Source organism: Rhinopithecus bieti, unplaced genomic scaffold (genome assembly GCF_001698545.2).
Source record: "Rhinopithecus bieti isolate Rb0 unplaced genomic scaffold, ASM169854v2 scaffold_3040, whole genome shotgun sequence".
NCBI classification, from domain to species: domain Eukaryota; kingdom Metazoa; phylum Chordata; class Mammalia; order Primates; family Cercopithecidae; genus Rhinopithecus; species Rhinopithecus bieti.
In genome coordinates this window covers 963,575-985,609 of record NW_016804657.1, presented here as the reverse complement: position 1 = coordinate 985,609, position 22,035 = coordinate 963,575, and positions in this window count along the sequence as shown.

Here is a 22,035-nt window from a genome sequence, read left to right as displayed (position 1 = left end):
AAAAAAAAAAAGTACAGAGCACTTAGAGATGTTCACTCTCTTTTGAGTCCATTTGATTTTTTAAAAATGCTTCTTCCAGTCAAACCTACCCACCACTGCATTACATGAATTCAAATGATAAATGAATACCCTTTTCTTTCTCTTATTCTTCAGCTTTTACTTCCCTGTGTTTAATTCAGTCTCCTCGTTTTGCTCTCTTCTTAATTAACTCCTGTTCTCTGCCAATACCATACCTTTCTGTCTGTTACTATCATCATTTGTTGAATGAGTATATAAATGAGTGAGTGAATTCACTGACACATTTATGTCACAAGCAGGTGCCTGTCATCCACCGAGGGTTAGACACCAGATGCTCAGTGTGCTTATGGATACACAGTTCCTGCCCTCAAGTTGCTCACAACTAGTGAGGAGAAAAACATAGCAACAAATAATTTAAAGTGCTGAATAAACACACAGGTGAAGGAGAGAGTAACTGTGCTGAGGAAGAGGTGCCTCACTGAACTACTTCTCAGGATGATCTACAAACGTTAACAGCATCTGGACAAATTCCAGCTATCACACCAGATCCTTTGATAAATGTTCTACAGTGGCACCTCCATTTATGTTGTGTCAGGGACACAGTTCTCATTAATTTTCTGATATATTGCGACTTACTCAATTTCTATAATAAAAATGCATTTCCGAAACCAGTAGTTCCCAAACTTTCATATCCACTGGGGATTGTCTGCAATGATGATCTTGGGGCCATTGGTGGGGTCCTGAAAAATCACTCACTGGGGATCATTTGGTCATTTGGTGGTAATTGGAGATCATTAACAGCCACTGAACTCAGGCTCTCACCCCAAGACATTCTGATTGAATTTATCCAAAATGTGACCTGAGCACTAGGATTTAAAAGCTTCCCTAGGCAAATTCTACTACACAGCCAACATTTGGGAGCCATTCTTGAGGATCCTCAGGGATCTGGCCTGGGAGATGAATGATATCAAATGCAAATTTGAAGAGAACACATCAGGTCTTGCTGCCAAGAAAGAGGTAAAACCAGGCATGGTGCAGCACCACCATGATTCCCAGGGGAATTAGCTCTGCTGAGCTCTAAAGCAATCTACAGGATTATGAAGTTGTGTCCATGTATTCAATAAACAATCGTCTAGCACCTGCTTTTAGCACAAGTCAGTCCATCTCTGCTCTGAAGGATCTGGTTGGGGGAGAGAGGCCTAAAATGTACAGAATTTTGTGAGACTGGTGATAATGTGTGGGAAGTCCAGGGTGTCACAGAAGCACTGCAGTGGGGCATCTAATCTGACCTCCTGCATTCTTTCAAGTCATCACCTCTTGTCCAATCCTCTACAGAGATGCCTCAACAAACAGATATTTATGGGGCACCTGTTTTAAGTCAGGCACCAGGTGCCAGACACTGAACAAAGCCCCCATCAGGCAGTACAGAGATGAACACAATGGCTGTCTGCTCTCAAGGAGTTCCCAGTCTGGGATGAGGGAGTTTTGCTCTCTCATTTCTCTTATGAAAATAGCTTTGTGTGAGTACTGTCAACAAGCGGAAACCAGTGGAATATGGAGGATGGTCAGGCCCATTCTAACACCCAGGAGGCTTCTTCACAGTGAACCTAACAGGATGAATGGGGTTTCAGAGGATGATCATGGACAAAGGGGACAGCATTTCATTCCCCAACCACTTTGCTAGACTCTCCCACTGCTCCCTCCCCTTTTTTTTTTGAGACAGAGTCTTGCTCTGTCGCCCAGGCTGGGGTGCAGTGGCTGGATCTCAGCTCACTGCAAGCTCCGCCTCCCGGGTTTACACCATTCTCCTGCCTCAGCCTCCCGAGTAGCTGGGACTACAGGCGCCCACCACCTCGCCTGGCTAGTTTTTTGTATTTTTTAGTAGAGACGGGGTTTCACCGTGTTAGCCAGGATGGTCTCGATCTCCTGACCTCGTGATCCACCCGTCTCGGCCTCCCAAAGTTCTGGGATTACAGGCGTGAGCCACCGCGCCCGGCCTGCTCCCTCTTTTTATAAAGTCCATGGATCAAAACTAGATGCAAACTCCCAATCAAGACATACCCAGTGTGGAGGACAGAATGGAGGACTGCTTCCTGGCCTTTGCAGCACCCAGGCTCACTAATGCTTGGGGCTACATACTGTCTTTTCCCCCATCAGGGCACAAGAACAGCTTGTGATCAGTTAAAAGCCCTTCAACCATCACCATCATCTCCAAACAATAAGACTAACTTGGGAGTTAGTGGTGGCCTTTTAATCTCATTTTAATCATCCACATCTTAATGAATTCAAGAAATGAGGAAATTCAATGTTGCCCAAGAGTAGTCCCTCTAAATGTGTTTCCCTCATTGCATTGCACTACTTTCAGTACCCTCTTTTCCCACTTCCTATTCTTGCTATTTCACTTCCTGTCCACCTCATAGGAGTTTCTCCCTCTTCACTTTCTCCCACTTCACTTTCTCCCCATCAAGCCTGGCTTTTTTTTTTTTTTTTTTTTTTGAGACAGGGTCTCACTGTTTTTCCAGGCTGGAGTGCAGTGGTGGGATCGTGGCTCACTGCAATCTCGAACTTCTGGGCTCAAGGGTTGCATTAACATTTTTTATAATTATGTTAGTCCTTAGATGTCTCTTGCTTTATTTTAGATTCCTCCCTTTTTGTTTTCCCTCCCTACCCATTTTCTTCAGACAAAAATCAATAAACATTTATTGAGCATCTACTAAGTGCTGGGTCCAATGAGGGAGCACAGAGAGAAACCCAGGAGCTAGTCCTAGCCCTTGAAACCGTTATGATCTAACAGATGAAATAAAGACAAATGAAGATAGAGAAAGAGAACATAGCATTGACTGGCATGGTGTTGTCTATATAAACAAGAGGCTTGGGTGGTTAGGACTTCACACTTCAAGGGGGAAAGACTTCAACATGGGCAGTGGATAAAATCTGGTACTATAAGGACTTTGTGACTAGCCAATAAATGAACACTTACTATGTGCCAAGCGGTATGCCGAGTGTTTTCTTTCCAGTGTCTCATTAATCCTGAATAACTCCATGAAGTAAGCATTTTAATTATTACCATTTTACTGATGATTAAGTTAAACCTTCCATAGATGATGTCACTTTCCAAGGTTACCAAGCCAGAAAGGAGCTGATTTGGGAGGCTAGGCCAAGCCTGTCTAACCCCAGATACCAAGGTTTGGGTTGTGGTGCTGCACCATGTCTGGTTTTACCTATTCTGTTTTCAGTTTCCTGTGTATGTGAAACAGAGATAGCAATTACTCCTTCACATGGTTGACGGTAAGATCAAATGAGATGCAATAAAGCACTTAGTGCAATCCCTAGCACAATAGGTGCCCAGTAAACAGTGGTGTCATCATCATCATCATCCTCATCATCACATTCTTCTTATACTAAGACTTCACTAGAGATGCAGGAAGAGGGTCTTGAAAGTTATTAACTAGTAGGGTTGGGAATTCTATGCAGGGAGGTGGAAGAAACAAAGACTCAGGTCCCAGAGCACATGGTGTTCTCACGGAACCAGAACCAGCCTGGTCTGGCTGGTGCCTGAGGCCTGTGTAGAGGTGAAGGCTGAGATAAAGCTGGGAAATTGAGACTCTTGAGGGCAGGTGTAGGAGTTTACACTTGATTGTGTGGACTGTGGGAACAACATTTCAACATGGTTGTGTATGTATGTTTTCTAACATGCGTTAATGGTGAACTTCAAGAGATTTTTACTTTTTGTTTTGAATAGTAATATTTCACATAAATCGAAAAACCAAAATAATAAATTATAAAAGATACACACTGAGATGTCTCATTCTCACTCTGCCCTGTCCACTCCATTCCATGATCCCTGTAGATAACCGCCGAGATTCATTTCTTGTGTATCATTCTAGTACTTTTTGTGCAGATACGAACAAATACAAATATATCTTTCCCTTCCTCTGATTTTTATACTCAAAAGTAGCATACTAAATATACTGCTTTACCTTGCTTTTTTTCACCTTATAATATATCCAGAGCTTTTTTCTATATCCAAACATAGAAATACTCCTGTTTCATTTTTATAGTAGCATAGTATTCCATGTATGGCTCTAATACAGTTTATTTTACCAGTCCTCTAGTGATAGACGCTTGGAGTGTTTCCAGTCTTTTACTATTACAGATCATGCAGCAATGAATGACCTTGTGCATATGTCATTTTAATATACTCAGGTGTATTCATAGAATAAATTCCCAGAAATGTGATTTCTGCGTCAAAGGGTAAATGTATTGGCAGTTTTGAAAACTGTTGCCAAATTGGCCTCCATGGGGCTGAACCAATTAACACTCCCACCTGCAATATATGAATGAGAGGTCCTGTTTCTTGAGAGCACAGTAAAAACAAATATACAGTTAAACTTTTGAATGTTTGCCAAATCAATAGGTCAAAAAATATGATGTCTCAGTGTAGCTTTAATATGTATTTCTCTTAATTATGAGTGAAGGAGTGTATCTTTTCACATATTAAGGAGCACATGCACTTCTTTGTCTGTGGACCGATTGTTCATTGCCATTTCCCACTGTTCTATTGTATTGCTTACCTTTTACCTTATTGACTTCTTTCAGCTCTTTATATATGAAGGAGATTAGCCATTTGTCTGGATGATGAGTTACAGATATTTTCCCACTTGATCATTTTCTTTGAATTTTCTTACCATATTTTACCATGCAAAAGTTTTGTTGTTCTTGTAACTGAATTTATCAATTTTTAATTTTATGGCTTTAGTATTGTGAGTCATATATTGAAAGATATTCTTTAAGATTATAAAATATTTCCCTGAGATTTCTCCTAGTAATAGAATTTTACTTTTTACATTTGAATCTTCAGTTTATTTGGAGTTTACACTAGTAGAGGGTGTGGGATGGCTATTCAGTAGTCGTTACACCATTTATTAAAAAGCCATCCCTACTCTCATTGTTATATGAGATGTCACCTTTATCTATACAAATTTACAAATGTACTCAGGCTATGTCTGAACTTCCTATTCAATTCCATTGATCTGTTTATTCATGTACTGGGACTACCATACTCTTCTGATTATTGAGGTTTTACAATATGGAATAAGTAGTGGGGCATTTCCCTACCCATTACAAATAATGTATTTACAATGCTAGCAGACCCGTTAGAATGCTTCTGCAGTGGGACAAGGGCTGAGCAAGGGCTGTGTGGCCAGAATGGAAAGAAAGAAACTGAAGTATCCCCACTCTAACAGAAGAATTGCCAAGACTTGGAGATGAAGTCTTAAAAATGAAGGAGGAAGAAGTCAGGATGATGGCAAGGTTTTTTTATTGGCAGCCCCAGTCTTATTGATTTTATTGCTTCCGAATGGCCATGGGACCTAGAAAGAACCTTCAAAATAAGAATGCCTTTCCAATCAGACTTTTCACCAATATCAACCTCCATCTCCCAAGACTTGCCACTATTTATGGTCTTACAAAATAGTCCTGAATTCACTTTTGTTTAAATTATTATATTTTTCACGATAAATATATTGCAGATTATTGAAAATGTAAGAAATAAAAAAAAAATCCACTTGCAACACGATCTCATCATAACCATTTTTGGTATATTGGCACATTTTTCCCATCATTCTTCCCAGCATGTGTAGTAATAGTTGTATTGTGTAGTTTGAATAGCTTTATCGAGGTATAACTTATACTGTACAAAATATATTAATTTTTAGACTAAGTATTAATGTTTTGGTAAATTTAGAGATTTATATATCCATCACCCCCAAAAGTTCACTCCTGCCGGTTTTCAGTCAATCCCTACTCCCATCCCAAGCCCCAGGCTACCACTGTTCTGCTTTATTTCTCTATAGATGTGGCATTTCTGGAAATTTCACAGGAGTAGAGTCATACAATATGTATTTCTTATGTCTGCCTTCTTTCACTTAGCATGTTTGAGGTTCATCCATGTTATAGCATATACCAGTAGTCTATTTCTTTTTTATTGCTGAATAGCATTCCATTGTATGGATATAGCACATTGTGTTAATCCAGCAGTTGGTGGACATTTGGATTCCTTTCTGTTTTTGGCTATATTGACTATTCCTGCTATAAGTATTCTTACATAAGTCTTTGGACATATGTTTTTATTTCTCTTAGATGGATACCTATAAATAAATTGCTAATATGGTAGGTGTATGCTTAACTTTTTAAAGAAACTACAAATTATTTGCCAAAGTAGATTCACCATTTTACATTTTCACCAACAATGAATGAGTGTTTCAATTTCTCCCTATTCTCACCAACAGATGTTATCCTCAGTCTTTTATATTACAGTTTTGTAGTGTATATGATATCTTCTTGTGCTGTTTTTTTTTTTTTTTTTTTGGCTTCACTGTTCTGATCATTGTGCTTTTAATTTGTATTTCATAATGACTAATGATGGGAATATCTTTTCATGTGCTTATTATCCATTAGTATATGTTCTTTGGTGAAATGTCTATTCAATTATCTTGCCCATTTTTAAATTTGTTTTTCTTTTTTACTGAGCTATAGAAATTATTCATATATTCTGCATGTGAGTTCCTTGTTAGATGGAGTGGAAAGAGCAGAGAGGGGCCGGGGTGCGGTGGCTCATGCCTGTAATCCTAGCATTTTGGGAGGCCAAAGCGAGAGGATTGCTTGAGGCCAGGAGTTTGAAACCAGCTTGCGCAACATAGCGAGACCTTGTCTCTACAAAAAATAATTTTTTGTAGCATTTGCTAATACGTTTTCCTAGCTTGGATCTATATTTTCATTTTCTTAATTGTGTCTTTTAAATACAAATGTTTTTAATTCAGTGAGGTTTAATTTATCAATTTGTTCTTTTATACATCATGCTTCTTTAGTGTCATATCTAAGACATCTTTGAGTAACAAAGTCAAAACATTTTCTGGTTTTTTCTAGAAAGTATATAGCTTTAGCTCTTTTGGTGAGGTCTAATGATCCATTTTGAGCTGATTTTTGTTTATGACATTAGGAAAAGGTCTATGTACATGCGTTCATGTTGCATATAGCTGTTCAGTTGTTCCAGTGCCATTTGTTGAAAGACTTCTTTCTACCTTTGCGTCTTTATCAAAAATCAATCGTCCATATATGTGTGAATCAATTTATGGACTTTCTTTACTACTCCATTGATCTATTTGTCTATCTTGACACCAATACCACATTGTTTTTATTACTGCAGCCTTGTAGTAAGTCTTGAAATAACAGTGTTAACCCTCTAACCTTGTTTTTTCTCAAAATTGCTTTGGTTATTCTAGGTTCTTTGCAGTAATGTATAGCTCAATTTGTCAATTTCTGTTAAAATTCTGCCAAGATTTTTATTGAGATTCTATTGAATATGTTGATTAATTTGAGAAGAAGTGATGTCTTGATAATATTCTGACCTTGGAATGCAGTCTATTTTTCCAATTATTTAGGTCTTTCATTTCTACCATTAATGTTTCATAATTTTCAGTGTATAGGTCTTTCATATCCTTTTTCAGATTTGTCCCTAAGTATTTTATATTTTAATGCTATTGTAAATGGGGTTTTTAAACCTCAATTTATAATTGTTTGTTGTTAGTATTTAGAAATATGATTGATTTTTGTACATTGATCTTGTATTCTGATATCTCTCTAAACTCACTTATGAATTCTAGTAGCTTTTCTGGTAGATTCCATTGGATTTTCTACATAAATAACCATGCCACCTGTGAATAAAGGCAATTTTGCTTCTTACTTTCCAATCTAGAAGCCGTTTATTTCTTTTCCTTACCTTATTGTACTGGGTACAAGCTCCAATAGAATCTTAAATAGAAATGGTGAAAGCAGAAATCCTTGTCTTCTTGATGTTAGAAGGAAAGCATTTCATCTTTCATCATTAAGTATAATGTTAGCTACAGGTTTTCATAGATGCATTTTATGAGGTCAAAACAACTCCCTTTTTTCTTAGTTTGCTGAAAGATGTTATCATAAGTGAATACTGAATATTGTCAAACATTTTTCTCTATTAAGATGATCATGTGGTTTTGCTTTTTTATATTTTTCATATGGTGAATTACATTGATTTCTTAAAGTCAAACCAACCTTGTATTCTATGATAAACCCCATTTGGTCATGATGTATTATTCTTTTCTTGTTATTTTGTATTTGATTTGATACGTTTTTATTCCGTTTGTACGTCTATGTTCATGAAGCATATTGTCCTCTAGTTTTCTTTACTGGTGATGTTTTTGTCTGGTTTTGGTATCAGTGTAATGCTGGTCTCACATAATGGATTGATAAGTATTATCTTTTCTATTTTCTAAAAGAATTTGTGTAGAATTATTTCTTCCTTAAACATTTGGTAGCATTAGTCAGTTTAGCCATCTGAACCTGGAATTTTTGTTCTTAACGAAGAAAATTAGTTAAAACTAAGCAGGTTTTAAACTACGTATTTATTTTTTAAATAACTATGGGGTACTGGGTTATTTGTTTCCTTTGTCTGAGCTTTGGTAGTTTATGTCTCTCAGAGAATTTCTCCATTTCAACCAAGTTGTCCAATTTATTAGCATAAAGTTGTTTAGAATTTCCCTTATTGTCCTTTTATGGTCTGTAGAATTAATAGTAATGTCATCTCTCTCATTTCTGGTATTGGTTATTTCTCTTTTTTCTGGTTAGACTGGCTAGACACTTATCTATTTTATTAATCTTCTCAAAGTACCAGTTTGATTTCATTGATTTTATCTATTGTTCTCTGTTTTATCAATTTCCATTCTAATCTTTATTATTTCCTTCCTTCTGCTCATTTTGGGTTTCATTTGCTCTCCTTTTTCTAGTTTCTTAAGTTGGAAAAGAGGTCATTGATGTAAGATCTTCTTTTCTAATATAAGCGTACAATTTTATCTTCACTCTGCCATGGCTAGAAATCCTACCCCTTGTTGTTGCTTTTTAATAAAGTCATAATCAGACTGTATATACAATTTTATATATTTTATTGGGCTAAGGCATTATGCCATGTGAAAGCTATGGTTAAAATTAGCATACTAATCCATTTTTTATGGACACCATTTAAAAAATAGCTAATGAACCCCTACCCAGCCAGAAAACAAGAAGTGGGACTCTGCAGGACAGAGCAAGTCTGACACCAAAGCCAGTATCCACACCCAGGAATCCCCAGAGATTGGTTGTCCAAGAGGGTCATATGGAGGCGCTTCTGTTATTTTAGAATTTCAAGAAGCCTGAGAGAAAGTCACACTATTACATGTGACAAGGCTGCCCAGGCAAAACAGAATGTCAAGTGACTCTACTTCGGGCTGAATTCTCACACTTTAGTGAGAGAGAGGCAGTCCACAGCCTCTCGCTCCAGCTAGAAGCTATGTTGGTTGTTACAAATGTTCAGGTTGTTAACGGTGGATAGACGCACTCACTCATCATTACATAATAAGAGCAGTTTGTTTTGCAGGCAAGATGATCCAACATGCGGGGCCCCTGGCGGTGTGTGGGGAGGATATTTTAAAAGGAGCTTTCAGTGAGAATGAACAAAAATCAGGAGCTATGTGGAAGATAGGAGCACCTAGGAGACTGACTTTACCCACTTCAAATGCTAGCTTGACCCGGTCCTGGCACTCATTCCACCCTGCATCCTCACCTCAGACCATCCGTTGGTTAGGCCAGCAGCTCACCATTCATTCATGCCCTGCCTAGACCAACAGCTCACCATTCACACCCTACCCTGCCCTGCCCAGCCCTGCCCTCTGGCCTTCTGCCAAGTCAGGTTCTTAGCAGCACACGCTTCACCTCTGAGAAGGCGCAATGGGAAAAACAGGTGAGACGATGGGCAGCCATGCCTGGGAGACAGAGTTTGCTTGCTATGGTGGGCAGATGTTCCCACCAATCACAGTAGACCACAAAACAACCGGAAGACCTGGGCTGTGGATGGGGCAGTGATCAGTGAGTTCCTGGGACCTGTGTTTGCTGGGCGCGCCCAAGAACAGTGAGGTGATCTCTAAGACGCTGTCCACACTGAGAGCCTCCAAGGCTAACCTGCCTGACAGGGTTCACACAGAGCGAAAGGAGAAGAGAGAGTCTGGAAGGAGAGACTGGGATGTGTGAGGACAGGGCTATGTTAGGGATATCCAATTTGGTCTGGGGGCTGAGAAGTCTAATAGGAGCCTCCTTGCCCTGCATACCCACCAAATCAATCTCTCTCTCTCTCTCTCTCTCTCTCTCTCTCTCTCTGACTAACCTGCTCTCAGGAAGCTCACACAATCGCAGTTCACAGCACCATTTGCTGCTACAGGGCACTTGAACAGGGAAAGGTGGTCTCCTAGGACATTAAGTGGGCTTGGAGAGACTGGGAGCTGTCTAGGGGAGGGCTGAGGGGTTTGTCAGGCAGAGGGTGTAGGTTACTTAACCTCACTAAAGCTTCTGTTTCTGGGTTCTGTATTTTTAGAATGCGGAAGGGGAGGTGTTGTCAGAGATGTGACCTCAGGTGACTGAAGGTGCTGGGGTTTAAGGCCTTAACAAATAGGTGGCGAAAAAAAATCATACCTTCAAAATCTCCCCTGACCTTTTATTTAAGAGCCCTCAGGACCTGGGATGGGGGATGCGCAGGGAGCCAGGCGCGGCTGGTTCAGAAGCCCTGCCAGTGGCTGTCCAGTCCCGGTCTCTCCCTGCTGCGTGGGCGTTGACGGCTGCAGCCCTCCCAGATTGCTGCAGCGCTGCCCGAACGCAATGTGCAGATGCCGCTGCATGCGGCGCCCTCTGGCGTCCAGTGGCAGCTCGTGCGTCTGTCCTTTCAGCAGAGCTGATTTCCACCTTCTCTGTGTAGGTGGGGCCACCTTTACAAAGAACCAGCCATGCCTTTGGGAGTGGAAGCAGATTTCATAGCCGAGACAGGAGAGCTTGCAAGAACCTCCCATGTGCCAAGCACAAGGTTAAAACAGGTATTATCATACATGCATTCATTCGTTTTCCCAATGTATTCCAGGCATCTCCTAGGAAGTAATGTGTAAGCAGAGGCCCCATGAAGGAAGTGAGCAAGTCATGAGCATGTTTGGGGTACAGTCTCCCAGAGTGGGGACAGCCAGACCACAGGGATGCATTCTCTGGGTGTGGAGACCAGCAAGGAGGCAGCTGCAGAGGGTGGTTGGAAATGAAGTCAGAAAGATGTCCAGAGAACAGACGGTACAGAGCCTTCTGGGCCATAGGACTTCAGGTTTAGTTCTGAGAGCAGTGAACAACCATTGGACTTTGAACAAAGACATAAAACAACTCGATTCATGTTGTTTTTAAAATCACTCTGGCTTCTGCGAGGGCGTGAATAGGAACAGGGAGACCTGTGAAGAGACCAAGTGAGAGGAGAGTGTCTGGGGCCAGTTTGCGTCGCCTGCCAGAGGAGATAAGACATCTGGTTCAGAAGACGGTCTGAAAGCAGAGGCCATAGGAATCCCTGCTGGATTAACCAAAGGCTGTGTCCCAGGGTTTGGGCCTGAGCAACTGGATGAGGGAGAAGTGATGCTACCCAGAGGGATGGGGGTTCAGGTATGGAGGCATGGGAAGGAAGCAAAAATTTAGTTTGGGATATGCCATGTTTGAGCTGCCAATTAGACTCCAAGTCATGATGTTCAGTGCACCTGAGCAGGGCTCTCTACCCTCTCCATCCTCTCCTTATGTTCCTTTCATGGCTCTCCTGGGTCTTTTTGTCATCTGAGGGCCACCCAGGCCTCCCCATCCTACCTCTGAAAGGAAAGGAAACCCACACAGAGCAGCAAGTCCACAGGGAAAGAACAGAGGAAAGGCACTCATATTCCAGAGGCACACCCCAACTGGATGGCAAGGTCAGAGGCAGTCAGGGTTCTAGGCTCCACTCTCCAGAGAGGAATTAAAAGAGGACAAAATGCCTTTTCTCACACACTGACAGGTCACTCACATCTCAGCCAGGAGTGCAGTGGCGTGATCATAGCTCACTGTAACCTCAAACTCCTGGACTCAAGTGATCCTCCCACCTCAGGCTCCCAAGTAACTAGGACTACAGGTGGTTGCCATCCTGCCCAGACAATTTTTTAAATTATTTTTTGTAGAGACAGGGTCTCACTATGTTGTACAAGCTGGTTTCAAACTCCTGGCCTCAAGCAATCCTCCCGCTTTGGCCTCCCCAGATGCTGGGATTACAGGCATGAGCCACTGCACCTGGCCCCTCCCTGCTCTTCTCACTCCATCTACATTCTCATCCTAGGTGATCTCGTTCTCACCCTTGGCTTCAACGACCCCTCCATGACGATGACTCTCAACTCTCCATTCCCTACCCTCAACCTCTCTCCTGAGCATCAGGCCAGCATTGCCATCTGCCCTGTTGACAAGGAACAGACCCATCAGAGCAGCCCCACAAACCCCCATGTATGCCAGAACTGCCCACCATGTGAGCTCCATCCCTCGACACATGCATGAGTGCACACACACAGGTGCACATGCACTGCACACACCACCCCTCTGAAGCCCTGCGAAGGCCCCTCCACAGTCTCTCTCCCTCTCCCATCTCACTGATCACTGAATCCTACACCCCCTATAATGTTTCCCTTTTAGTGCTTTTCTCTTCACCACTGCCTTCATCCCTTCTACCATTCACCCACTGAACAAATGGCCTGAGTCCAGACCCTTGACATCTCTGAGGTGAAGCAACCTCCTCCTTACCCGTTTCCTGCTTCTGCTCTCAGATCCATCCTTTCCACTATACTCTACATTTCCCAAGTTATCTTTCTGAAATATAGCTTGGATCATGTCTCTCCCTCTCAGAGCTCTCAATGGCTCTCTGTCACCTACAGGACAACCCGAACTCCTCAGCATGACTTCAAGGCCTTTCTCAGCCTTCCCCCATCGACCTCTCATCTCACCATGTCCTCCCACACTGCTCGCTCCTAGCACTCCATCTGGTGCAGAGTCCCTGGCACAGATGAGGCTGCTTCTCTGGTCTGTCCCTGTTGTGCCTTTTTCCTGGAATCCACTCACCCATTTGGTATTTATGTATTAAGCACCCAGAGTGCTCCGGGCACTGGGGGTACAGGAGAGAACAAAATCCTCAAAATCCCTCCTCACACAGTGTGAGATAGGCTATTCCAGAGAGCCCTTCTCCAGGTAGTGAATGAATGAAGCAGGTGGCGAGGCATGCAGATTGCACACGCAGAATGCCCAAACCTCACCTCAACACCTCTTTCGGGGTCTTTGGACATTTTGCTCCTCCTTAAAGACATCTCTCAATGTCCATCCTTGGTGAAGGCTTTCCTCTTATTAGGTGCTTTTGTACTTTATTCTTCTATTTAAGCCAATTCATTCTGCCTTGGGTTAGAGTCAATTGTTGACAATTCTGCTTCAGTATCCATCCTTCTAAGGAAGGAACTAGTATTTATCAAGCACCTTCTCTGTGCCACGCTCTGTGTGTCCCCCACAGTGCTTGGCTCGATGCCTGGTTTAGAGCTGGGGCTAGAGGACAGACCATGACTCAGCTCCTGCCTTTTGCACCCAGCTGCTGGCTATGTGGCTACTGGCAAGCTATTCAACCTCACCAAGCTTGTTTCTGTAACTGTTGAATGGGAGTGAACATAGCACCTGCCTCTGTTAGGAATTATCCTTCTCACATAGCCTGGAGAGTTTCAGTTAGACCCTTGTTGCCAGGCTTTGTTGTTTTTTTCTTAGGAACTATGCTGGCTTCTTTATGATCTAACTCTGGGGTCTCATGTTTCTTAAAGAAAGAACTTTTGCTTATTTCCTGAAAGCTCCTGGACTTCGGAGAGGTGCAGCTGGAAGAGAAGGGAAGTGGTATGCGGCCCCCTAGGAAGTCACTCTTCTGACTTCCTGCTCAAGGTTGCACGGCTCTAGTGAGTGGCTGAGCTGGGATCCCAGCCCAGGCCTCACTGATCCCCATATCAACGGTTCCCCCATCACATCTCACTGCCTGTTTAAAAGGGGAAAAAGGACTTTTGAAGATGCCAAGTCAAGAAGAAGGTGACTTCAGAAGTCACCTTCTGACTTCCATCCTCTCCACTGCTGTCCGACAGAGCTGACCTGACAACTGCCACGGCCCCTGACCCTGACTAGATGAACCTGGGTGGTGGGGGTAGGGGTGGGGCTGCATTTCCAGCCCCTCATCATCTCAGGAAGTGAAACCTGGGCCAGGGGCTACAGATGCCCCATCTCTCCAGGCTGACCTGGGGATATGCAGGTTATGAAATCCCTGGTTTAATCCAGCAGATTCTAATGGCCAGAGTTCAGAGAAGAGAGGGATTCCTTTGGGGCATGCAGGACCCTTAAAGCATGGCTCTGCCCAGGTCCAAAGACCCCTGGGGAGCCCTACACCACACCTGAGGGCAGAAAGGAAGTCAGTTTTCTCTTTTTCTGAGTTAGTGAGGCCCGTTTCTCCTCCCATCTGGTTTCCACTTCCTTGGGCACGTCCCTGCACCCATTTGGCCACTGGGGGGCACTGTTGGATGATCCTGGAATTTCAGGTGACAAGCAAGCATCCCAAGACTCCTGGTCGCCAGCCAAGGAAACCACAGGGGTTCTCCACCCCAGGCGCCCCCAACCCTCTGTCCCTCCTCCTAGTTGTCTTTGTGCCCCAGGCTCTCTTCTGCTTCTAAGTCATCTTCCCTGTACTCTTCCAGATACACGTTGGCTCTGCAACACCAGGAATGCCAGGATGCTTTAGCCACCTTCTCAGTCCTCTACCTTTCCCTCCCCTGCTTCAAAGACTTTGGTCGATCAAAGCACCAAAGCATCACTGCTGCTGACACTAACAAGTAGTGCCAAGGTATTGCCTTTAAGGAAGATCAGGAGCGGAACATCTGGTGGCAAAGAAAATCTTTCTAATAGCACCATTCTAGTGACCAACTTCAACCTCCTCCTAGCAGGAGAGTTCAGGAGTAGGGGACTTAGAATGTTTTGTTCTTTTAAGAAATTCAGAACATATGTATGTTTAAAATAAAAATAAAAATATTTGAGCCAGAGAGGCTGAGTCACTCCAGAGCCTCAGATTTGAGTTCCCAGGGCAAGCGCCACTGCCTCTCCACACAAGGGCTTACTCCAATCAACAAACACATTTTTTTATCCAATTGTTTTCTACCTAGTCTTTTGTGCCTCTAATTCTACTTCCTTAGCATTCGGGTAAGGCCCTAGGTAAGTGGTGCATGGCAGGCAGACCCTGCTCTGTTCTTACAGGTCACCTGTGGGTGCTTTAGGCCATCAAACTTCCAGGAAAGTCAGTCATTTTCCTCAGATTCAACTTCAGGAAACTCCTCACTGCAGTTTCAGCCTCCTTTCTGCACGGCCTCAGAGTCAAAGACTCCCTGTGTTCCCTTTGTAATGACCCTTCTTGGACTCAGAGAACATCATTAAGATGCACTGAGCATCAGGTTTGCACTGTTTGGAATGTTTGCAGGATTCATTTTCAAAATGATTTGGCATCTTCAAAAGTCCTTTCTCCCTTCTTAAACAGGCAGTGAGATGTGATGGGGGAACCGTTGATGTGGGGGTCAGCAAGGCCTAGGCTGGGATCCCAGCTCTGCCACTTACTAGAGCCGTGCGACCTTAAGCAGGTCCTGTGACCTCTGAGCCTTGGTGTCCTCTCAGTAAAATAGCGACAGTAGGAAGACCTGTGGTGCCAGTGGAGATAAGGGAGATACATGCATTCGTCTGCTTAGGGCTCCCGTTCCTCAGCCAGGTAAAGTTGAAGAACGAATCATAGAACAAGAAGTAGCCCAGTTTTCCCATTTTACAGATGAAGAAACGAGGGCCCAAAGAGGGGAAGTGACTTACCAGGTCACCTGGTAATAAAGTCAGGACAGGAACTGGCAGGTCAAGGGCCTTTCCATGATATCAAGTTGCTTCTCGTTTTTCTGTTCTATTCCTCTTCTCTACCGACCAAAGGCCATAAAAGGGAGAGAAGGACCTGGGGCTTAGAGTAACCTTCAGGCCCAGCTAATTCAGCCACATAACGCAGACACTAAGGAGTCAACCTGCTTTAGGCTACGTTTATGAAGCAAAATCAGTGATACTGTCTGCCCTTCTGGGCTAACTGGGCCACACCAGGGTCAAAGTGTTCTTCTCTGGAGACTTTGATACATGGCCCACTTTGAAGGTAGAAAACTTCAGAGGATGGCCAGGGTGGTGCAAGACCTCAAGCCACAGCATGTAAGGAAGAGTTAAGGACCTGGGAATAATGACCTCAAAGAAGAGAAGCCACAGAGCTCCTAGCCACTGTTTTCGACTTTGTAAAGTCCTGATGTCTGCAAGGTGCAGGGGAGGGAAGGAAGAATTGCTCTGTATGGCCACAGGTGGGTAGAGAAGCCTGAGTGAAAGCTTCAAGAAGGATAATTCCTGGTCCACAAAGGCAATTGAAAAGTTAGCTCTGTCCAAAGTTGCAATGACCCCTGGTAGGAGGCAATAAGCACATGTGAGCAGAAGCTGGAAGACCATGGGTGCTTAGGAGACCTTAAAGCACAGAGTGACTACTGGACAGGACCAGGTTCAGCCCACAGAATACCCAAACTTTCCATGAGAACAACACAGCAGGATGGATAGGAGCATGAATTCTGGAGCCACAGTGCCTGAGTTCAAACCCTGGTTCTTGCCTGGACTGGCTGGGTGACCCTGAACAAGATACTTAACCTCTCTGTGAAATAGAGAGGGAGCCACCAGCTCTAGGAAACCCTCCTCTCTGCCCTGCTATCCTCTGATACAGGGGCTGCCTGGTGCATCCTCCTCCTGGCAGTGATGACTGGTACAAGGCTGGTCTTCCCTCTTGACCCCTCTCAGCCTCTTGGGCAAGAGTTAGAAATAGCCCCTGGCTGGCCCTGTGGCAACTCAAATTTCTTTGTAAGTGAGGGCCCTCTAAGGACACCAAGTCTAGGGGCTGAAAGGCAAGGAGAGGCAGTTAAGCTGTGGGCACCATAGAGGCCGTGCATCTGCTGGTGTTTGCTGGTTCACAAACACTGCCAGGGCAGCTTCTCTGTGCCCAGCCTAGACCAGACACCAGTATGCAAGGTCAGAAGAGACATGGCCCTGCCCTCAGGGTGCTTCCACCTAGTGGAAGACCACGTGGGGATGGACACAGGCCCCTCAGGACTTGGTGTGACAGATCTGTGTCTGGAGCATAGAGTTGGTGGGTGGAGACCAGGAAGAGGGTTGAGAAAGCCTTCATGGAGGATGTGACATGAGTTGAGTGTCAGAAGAAGTCATTGAAGTGACAGGAAAGGAGGAAGGCAGGGATTTCTGGCCAGGGGGCTGCTGGAGTCAAAGCAGAAACACCTGGAGCCATCTGGAAGCTCACATTTCTGGATACCTTCCTGGAAGTCACTGAGATAAACACCTTGGGCACACTATCTCACTTAATCCTCAGAGCATGCATTGGGCATTATTAATCCCATTTTACAGATTGGAACCTGAGACTCAGAGAGGAAAAACACCCCACCAAAGGTCATATGAGTGGCAAGCAGTGGAGGAGGGGCTCCACCCCGGGCCTGTCTGACTTCAAGTCTTAACCTAACCTGTCTGTTTTCAGCCAGTTAGAGCCTTCAAGGCTGTTTAATGTGATGCCAGTGTGGACTTCCAGGATGGGGATCTGGAGGGAAGACAGGGGAACATCAGATCATGAAAGACTTTGCTCGCCTTTTAGGAAATGCAGGTTGATCCTAGCAATAGGGCGCCAATGAGGAGTTGAAGAGGTGACAGATCCTACCTGCACTTTAGCAGGGTCTCTATAGCAACTGTGGGGAGAAGAGACCAGAGGGGAGCAAGTCTGAAGACAGGACCAACAGGGGTTGCAGTGGCCCGGACTGTGCTTGCTGGTGGCTTGAACCAGGGTGACATGGGAACGGAGAGGGAATCAGAGAGAAGCAAACAGACGCCAAGGCCAAGTGATTGACTGCATGTGGAGTATGTCGGGTGAAGGAGGAAGAAAAGTGTTGATAAGGACATCCAGGTTTCTGGTTTGGGCAACTGGGTGAATGTTGTTACCACTGTGTTACAATCACCTGCACTATTCAGCACAGTAACATGCTGTACAGGTTTGTAGCGTAGGGCAAAAGGCTCTACCATACAGCCTGGGTGTGTGGCAGGCTATACCATCTAGGTTTGTGTAAGTACACTCTATGATGTTTGCACAATGATGAGATTACCTTACACATTTCTCAGGGTATATCCCCATCGTTAAGTGACACGTGACTGTATTTCCACCACTTTGTTATACTGCCTTTGAGTATGAGTAGTGGGGGCCTCATGGTAAGACAACCAGCACACTGCTTGAACCAGAGCAGCAGCTCCAAACCGTGAGGGAGGGACTACCCTCATTAGCCATTCCTTAACATGTTCTTTTATTTTATTTATTTATTTATTTATTTATTTATTTAAGACAGGTTCTCACCCTGTCACCCAGGCTGTTGTGCAGTGGTGCAATCTCAGCTCACTCCAGCCTCCACCTCCCTGGGGCTCAGCTGATCCTCCCACCTCAGCCTCCTGAGCAGCTGGGTCCACAGGCATGCACCACCATGCTGGCTAATTTTTCTATTTTTTGTAGAGATGGGGTTTCACTATGTTGCCCAGGCTGGTCTCAAATTCCTGGACTCAAGCAATCTGCCTGCCTCAGCCTCCCAAAGTGTTAGAATTATAGGCATGAACCACTACACCCAGCCTTTTTATTTTTTATTTGTATTTTTTTCCCAAGACAGGATCTTGCTCTGTCAGCCAGGCTGGAGTGCAGTGGCACGATCATGGCTCACTGCAGCCTCAAATACCTGGGCTCAAATGATCCTCTCACCTCAGCCTCCCGAGTAGCTGGAACTACAGGGACATGCTATTACGCCCAGCTAATTTAAAAAAATTTTTTTAGAGGTGGAGCCTTATGTTGCCTATGTTGCCTAGGCTGATACTGAATTCCTGGCCTCAAGCAATCCTCCCACCTCAGCCTCCCAAGTTACTGGGATTATAGGCATGAGCCACCCTGTAATAAAAGAACATATTCTTGTGCAAGGCTCTGTCCAAGGCTCTCAAATCTCATTAACTCTTCCCTACATGAGTAATCTCATTTATGTTCATGGATGACTCCTAAGTCACTTCCACCTCCACCAGAAACTCTCCCTCTGAGTGCCAGAAGATACCAGACCTTATATACAGCTGCCAGTTTGATGGATCTTCTTGAATGTTTCAAAGGAACTTTAGTCTCCATACATTCAAAATTATGAGTCAGATAATAAAATTAATAAAACAGCTATCATGGGCGGGCGTGGTGGCTCAAGCCTGTAATCCCAGCACTTTGGGAGGCCGAGACGGGCGGATCACGAGGTCAGGAGATCGAGACCATCCTGGCTAACACGGTGAAACCCCGTCTCTACTAAAAAAAAAAAAAAAATACAAAAAAACTAGCCGGGCGAGGTGGCGGGCGCCTGTAGTCCCAGCTACTCGGGAGGCTGAGGCAGGAGAATGGCGTAAACCCGGGAGGCGGAGCTTGCAGTGAGCTGAGATCCGGCCACTGCACTCCAGCCCGGGCGACAGAGTGAGACTCCGTCTCAAAAAAAAAAAATATTCTTTTATTTAGCCAATATTGCAGTGGGATGAGTGTGTAGCAGCTCATTCAAGACAGGAGCCAAGGCCCAGGCGTCCATGAAGGAGCCCCTTAGAGGCAGTTGAAGTTAATCTGAGAAGCCTTCCCGCAGGAGGCTGACCTTGACTTTGGAGGTAAGTAGTGGGCTGGAGTGGAGGCCCCTGCCACTTCCAAGGGAAGTTCTCAAATATCAGGCAGATGCACAACCACAACATCAGCAACAACAGTGACATTAACAGAGTCCTGTTCCACACTGACCAGGCTTTGCTTCTCCATGCACCTCCATGGGTATTAATCCTCTGTAGTCCTAACCAAAGACATGTTAACACACACTAACAATGAAGGTCCATTTCCCTCCTTCCTTCCCTGCCTCGCCCCCTCCTTCCTTCCTTCCTTCCTTCCCTCCTTCCTTCCTTCCTTCCTTCCTTCCTCACTCTCTCTTTAAGCCTATGAACCAAGGGGGTAGGGGGGCCTAGTGTCCTACCTATTTTATTAGTAAACTGCTACACAGAAAGGTCAAGTGAGTGAGCTTGGGTCACACAGACTGCAGTCCTGGTCAGATGCCTTGCCTTGTCCTCCCCTTTGGGAGCCCTTGGGTCCTGACTCTTGCACCACCACTGCCTCAAGGCCCTCAGTTAAGGTATGCACCACCATGCTGGTGCATGTTAATCACCAGCACCAACTCCCTTCTAAACCAGCTTGGCGTGAAGTCAGGTTGCCTCCAGGAGAGATGACCCCTGGGGAATCTCTGTTCCTGAGACCAGAAATTGAGCCCAGAGGTCTGGCACCGAGCTAACAGTAAAAGTGGGCGGTAGAATGGCATAATGACTTATAAAGTCACGCAATCTTGAGTTCTGTTCCAGCCTCACTACTAACCAGCTAAATTACCTTGGTCCTCTCTGAGCTTCAGTATCTTCATCTGTAAAATAGAGACAATGATATATTTCCCATTGGCTGGTTGCAAGGATTAAATCAAATGATCTCTGGAGGGCTGTCAATCCAGTGTCCTCCTGCCCTGCCTACCTATGGGTGAGTGTGGACTGTGCCAGCACATAGGTGAGTGGGCTGGTGGGGAGCATCAAGCAGAAGTGGCAGTCATGCCAGGAAGGGGAGCTGGTTCCCTGGGAGTGACACCTGAGAAGATTCACAAATGGGAAGAACTAAGAGATTCTGCCTCCAGTCCCTCTGTGTGGGTGTGGGTGTGTATGCACACACAGTTATAAACTCTTCTTTTAGATGACCGTAGTCACCAATCACTCACTGTGACAGCCACCACAGCCCTTCCCTCTGCTGAGGGCAAGGCCTGGCTCTCAAGCAGGAAACCAAACCAAGGGAAGGGAGTGGTCTTTGGGGATTTTCACCCTGCCCAGGGAAAGGATCAAGGGACACTCTGGCTGCTATTGTGTGGCCAAAAATCAGAAATGGAGCCCACCACAGAACTGGAAAGGGGGCTCAGTTAAGTTAGCTGGCTGTCCATTCTTTATACTAATTTTGTCCTTATTACCCTGTAAAGTAGCTTTGCTCTCCCATTCAACCAACTAGGAAACGAACAGTAGGAGGCTCAGAGAGTGTCAATAACTTGCTCAAGTTCATACAGCTAGCAAGTGTCAGTGCTGGGAATAGGGCCTGAGTTCTTTTCCTACATAGCACTGCCAGACCAAGGTACTGACAGAAGCCCTGAAATGTGCCTGAACAACTGTTATGATGGTTCTTTTTTTTTTTCCTTCTTTAGTTAATTTCTTTTGTTGTTGTTGTTGTTGTTCACACTTGAGTTTAAAGGATGGAGAGAGGACAACATACCCCTGAGGCCAAATCACAAAATAGAAGCAGAGGTCAAAGGAAGATCTCAAAGAGGGAAATGAAATTCAAGGGCTACTCATTCCACCTGCGCAGTGTGGTGTGGGAGCTAAGGGCACATGTTCTGGAATCACAAAGAACTAATTGCAGTCCTAGAGTCACCACTTATTAACCTCAGGCAGGTGATTTCACCTCTCACTGCCTCCATTTCCTTTCCTATAAAATGGTACTAATGTATACACTAACTTCTAGGGCGGTGAAGATTAAATGTTGCCCTGGGTTAGAAGTGCTTAGTACAGGGTCTGACACATGGTAAGCCCATGTCACCAATTATGACGACTGATTCTCCTTCAAGGGCTTTTCTCTGTCCACAGCTTCTGTTTTCAAGAAGGAAGGCAAAGGAAATGTATACATATGATCAAATGGATAAAGTATCTGACTTTGGCCACCCAGGATTATCTGACTTTAAATGACAGGAGAATTCAGTGTGCCAGGTAGGAGAAACAGAGCCCCTTGGTGCTGGTCAGGGGAGGCTTTCAGAAAGAGTATATAGGGAAGGGAACTGGCAGTCAATTTGGTAGAAGGGTGGAAATGGTGAGATCTCAGGGAGAGTAAAGGGTGGGGCAATCTGGGAAGCAGAGGGAATA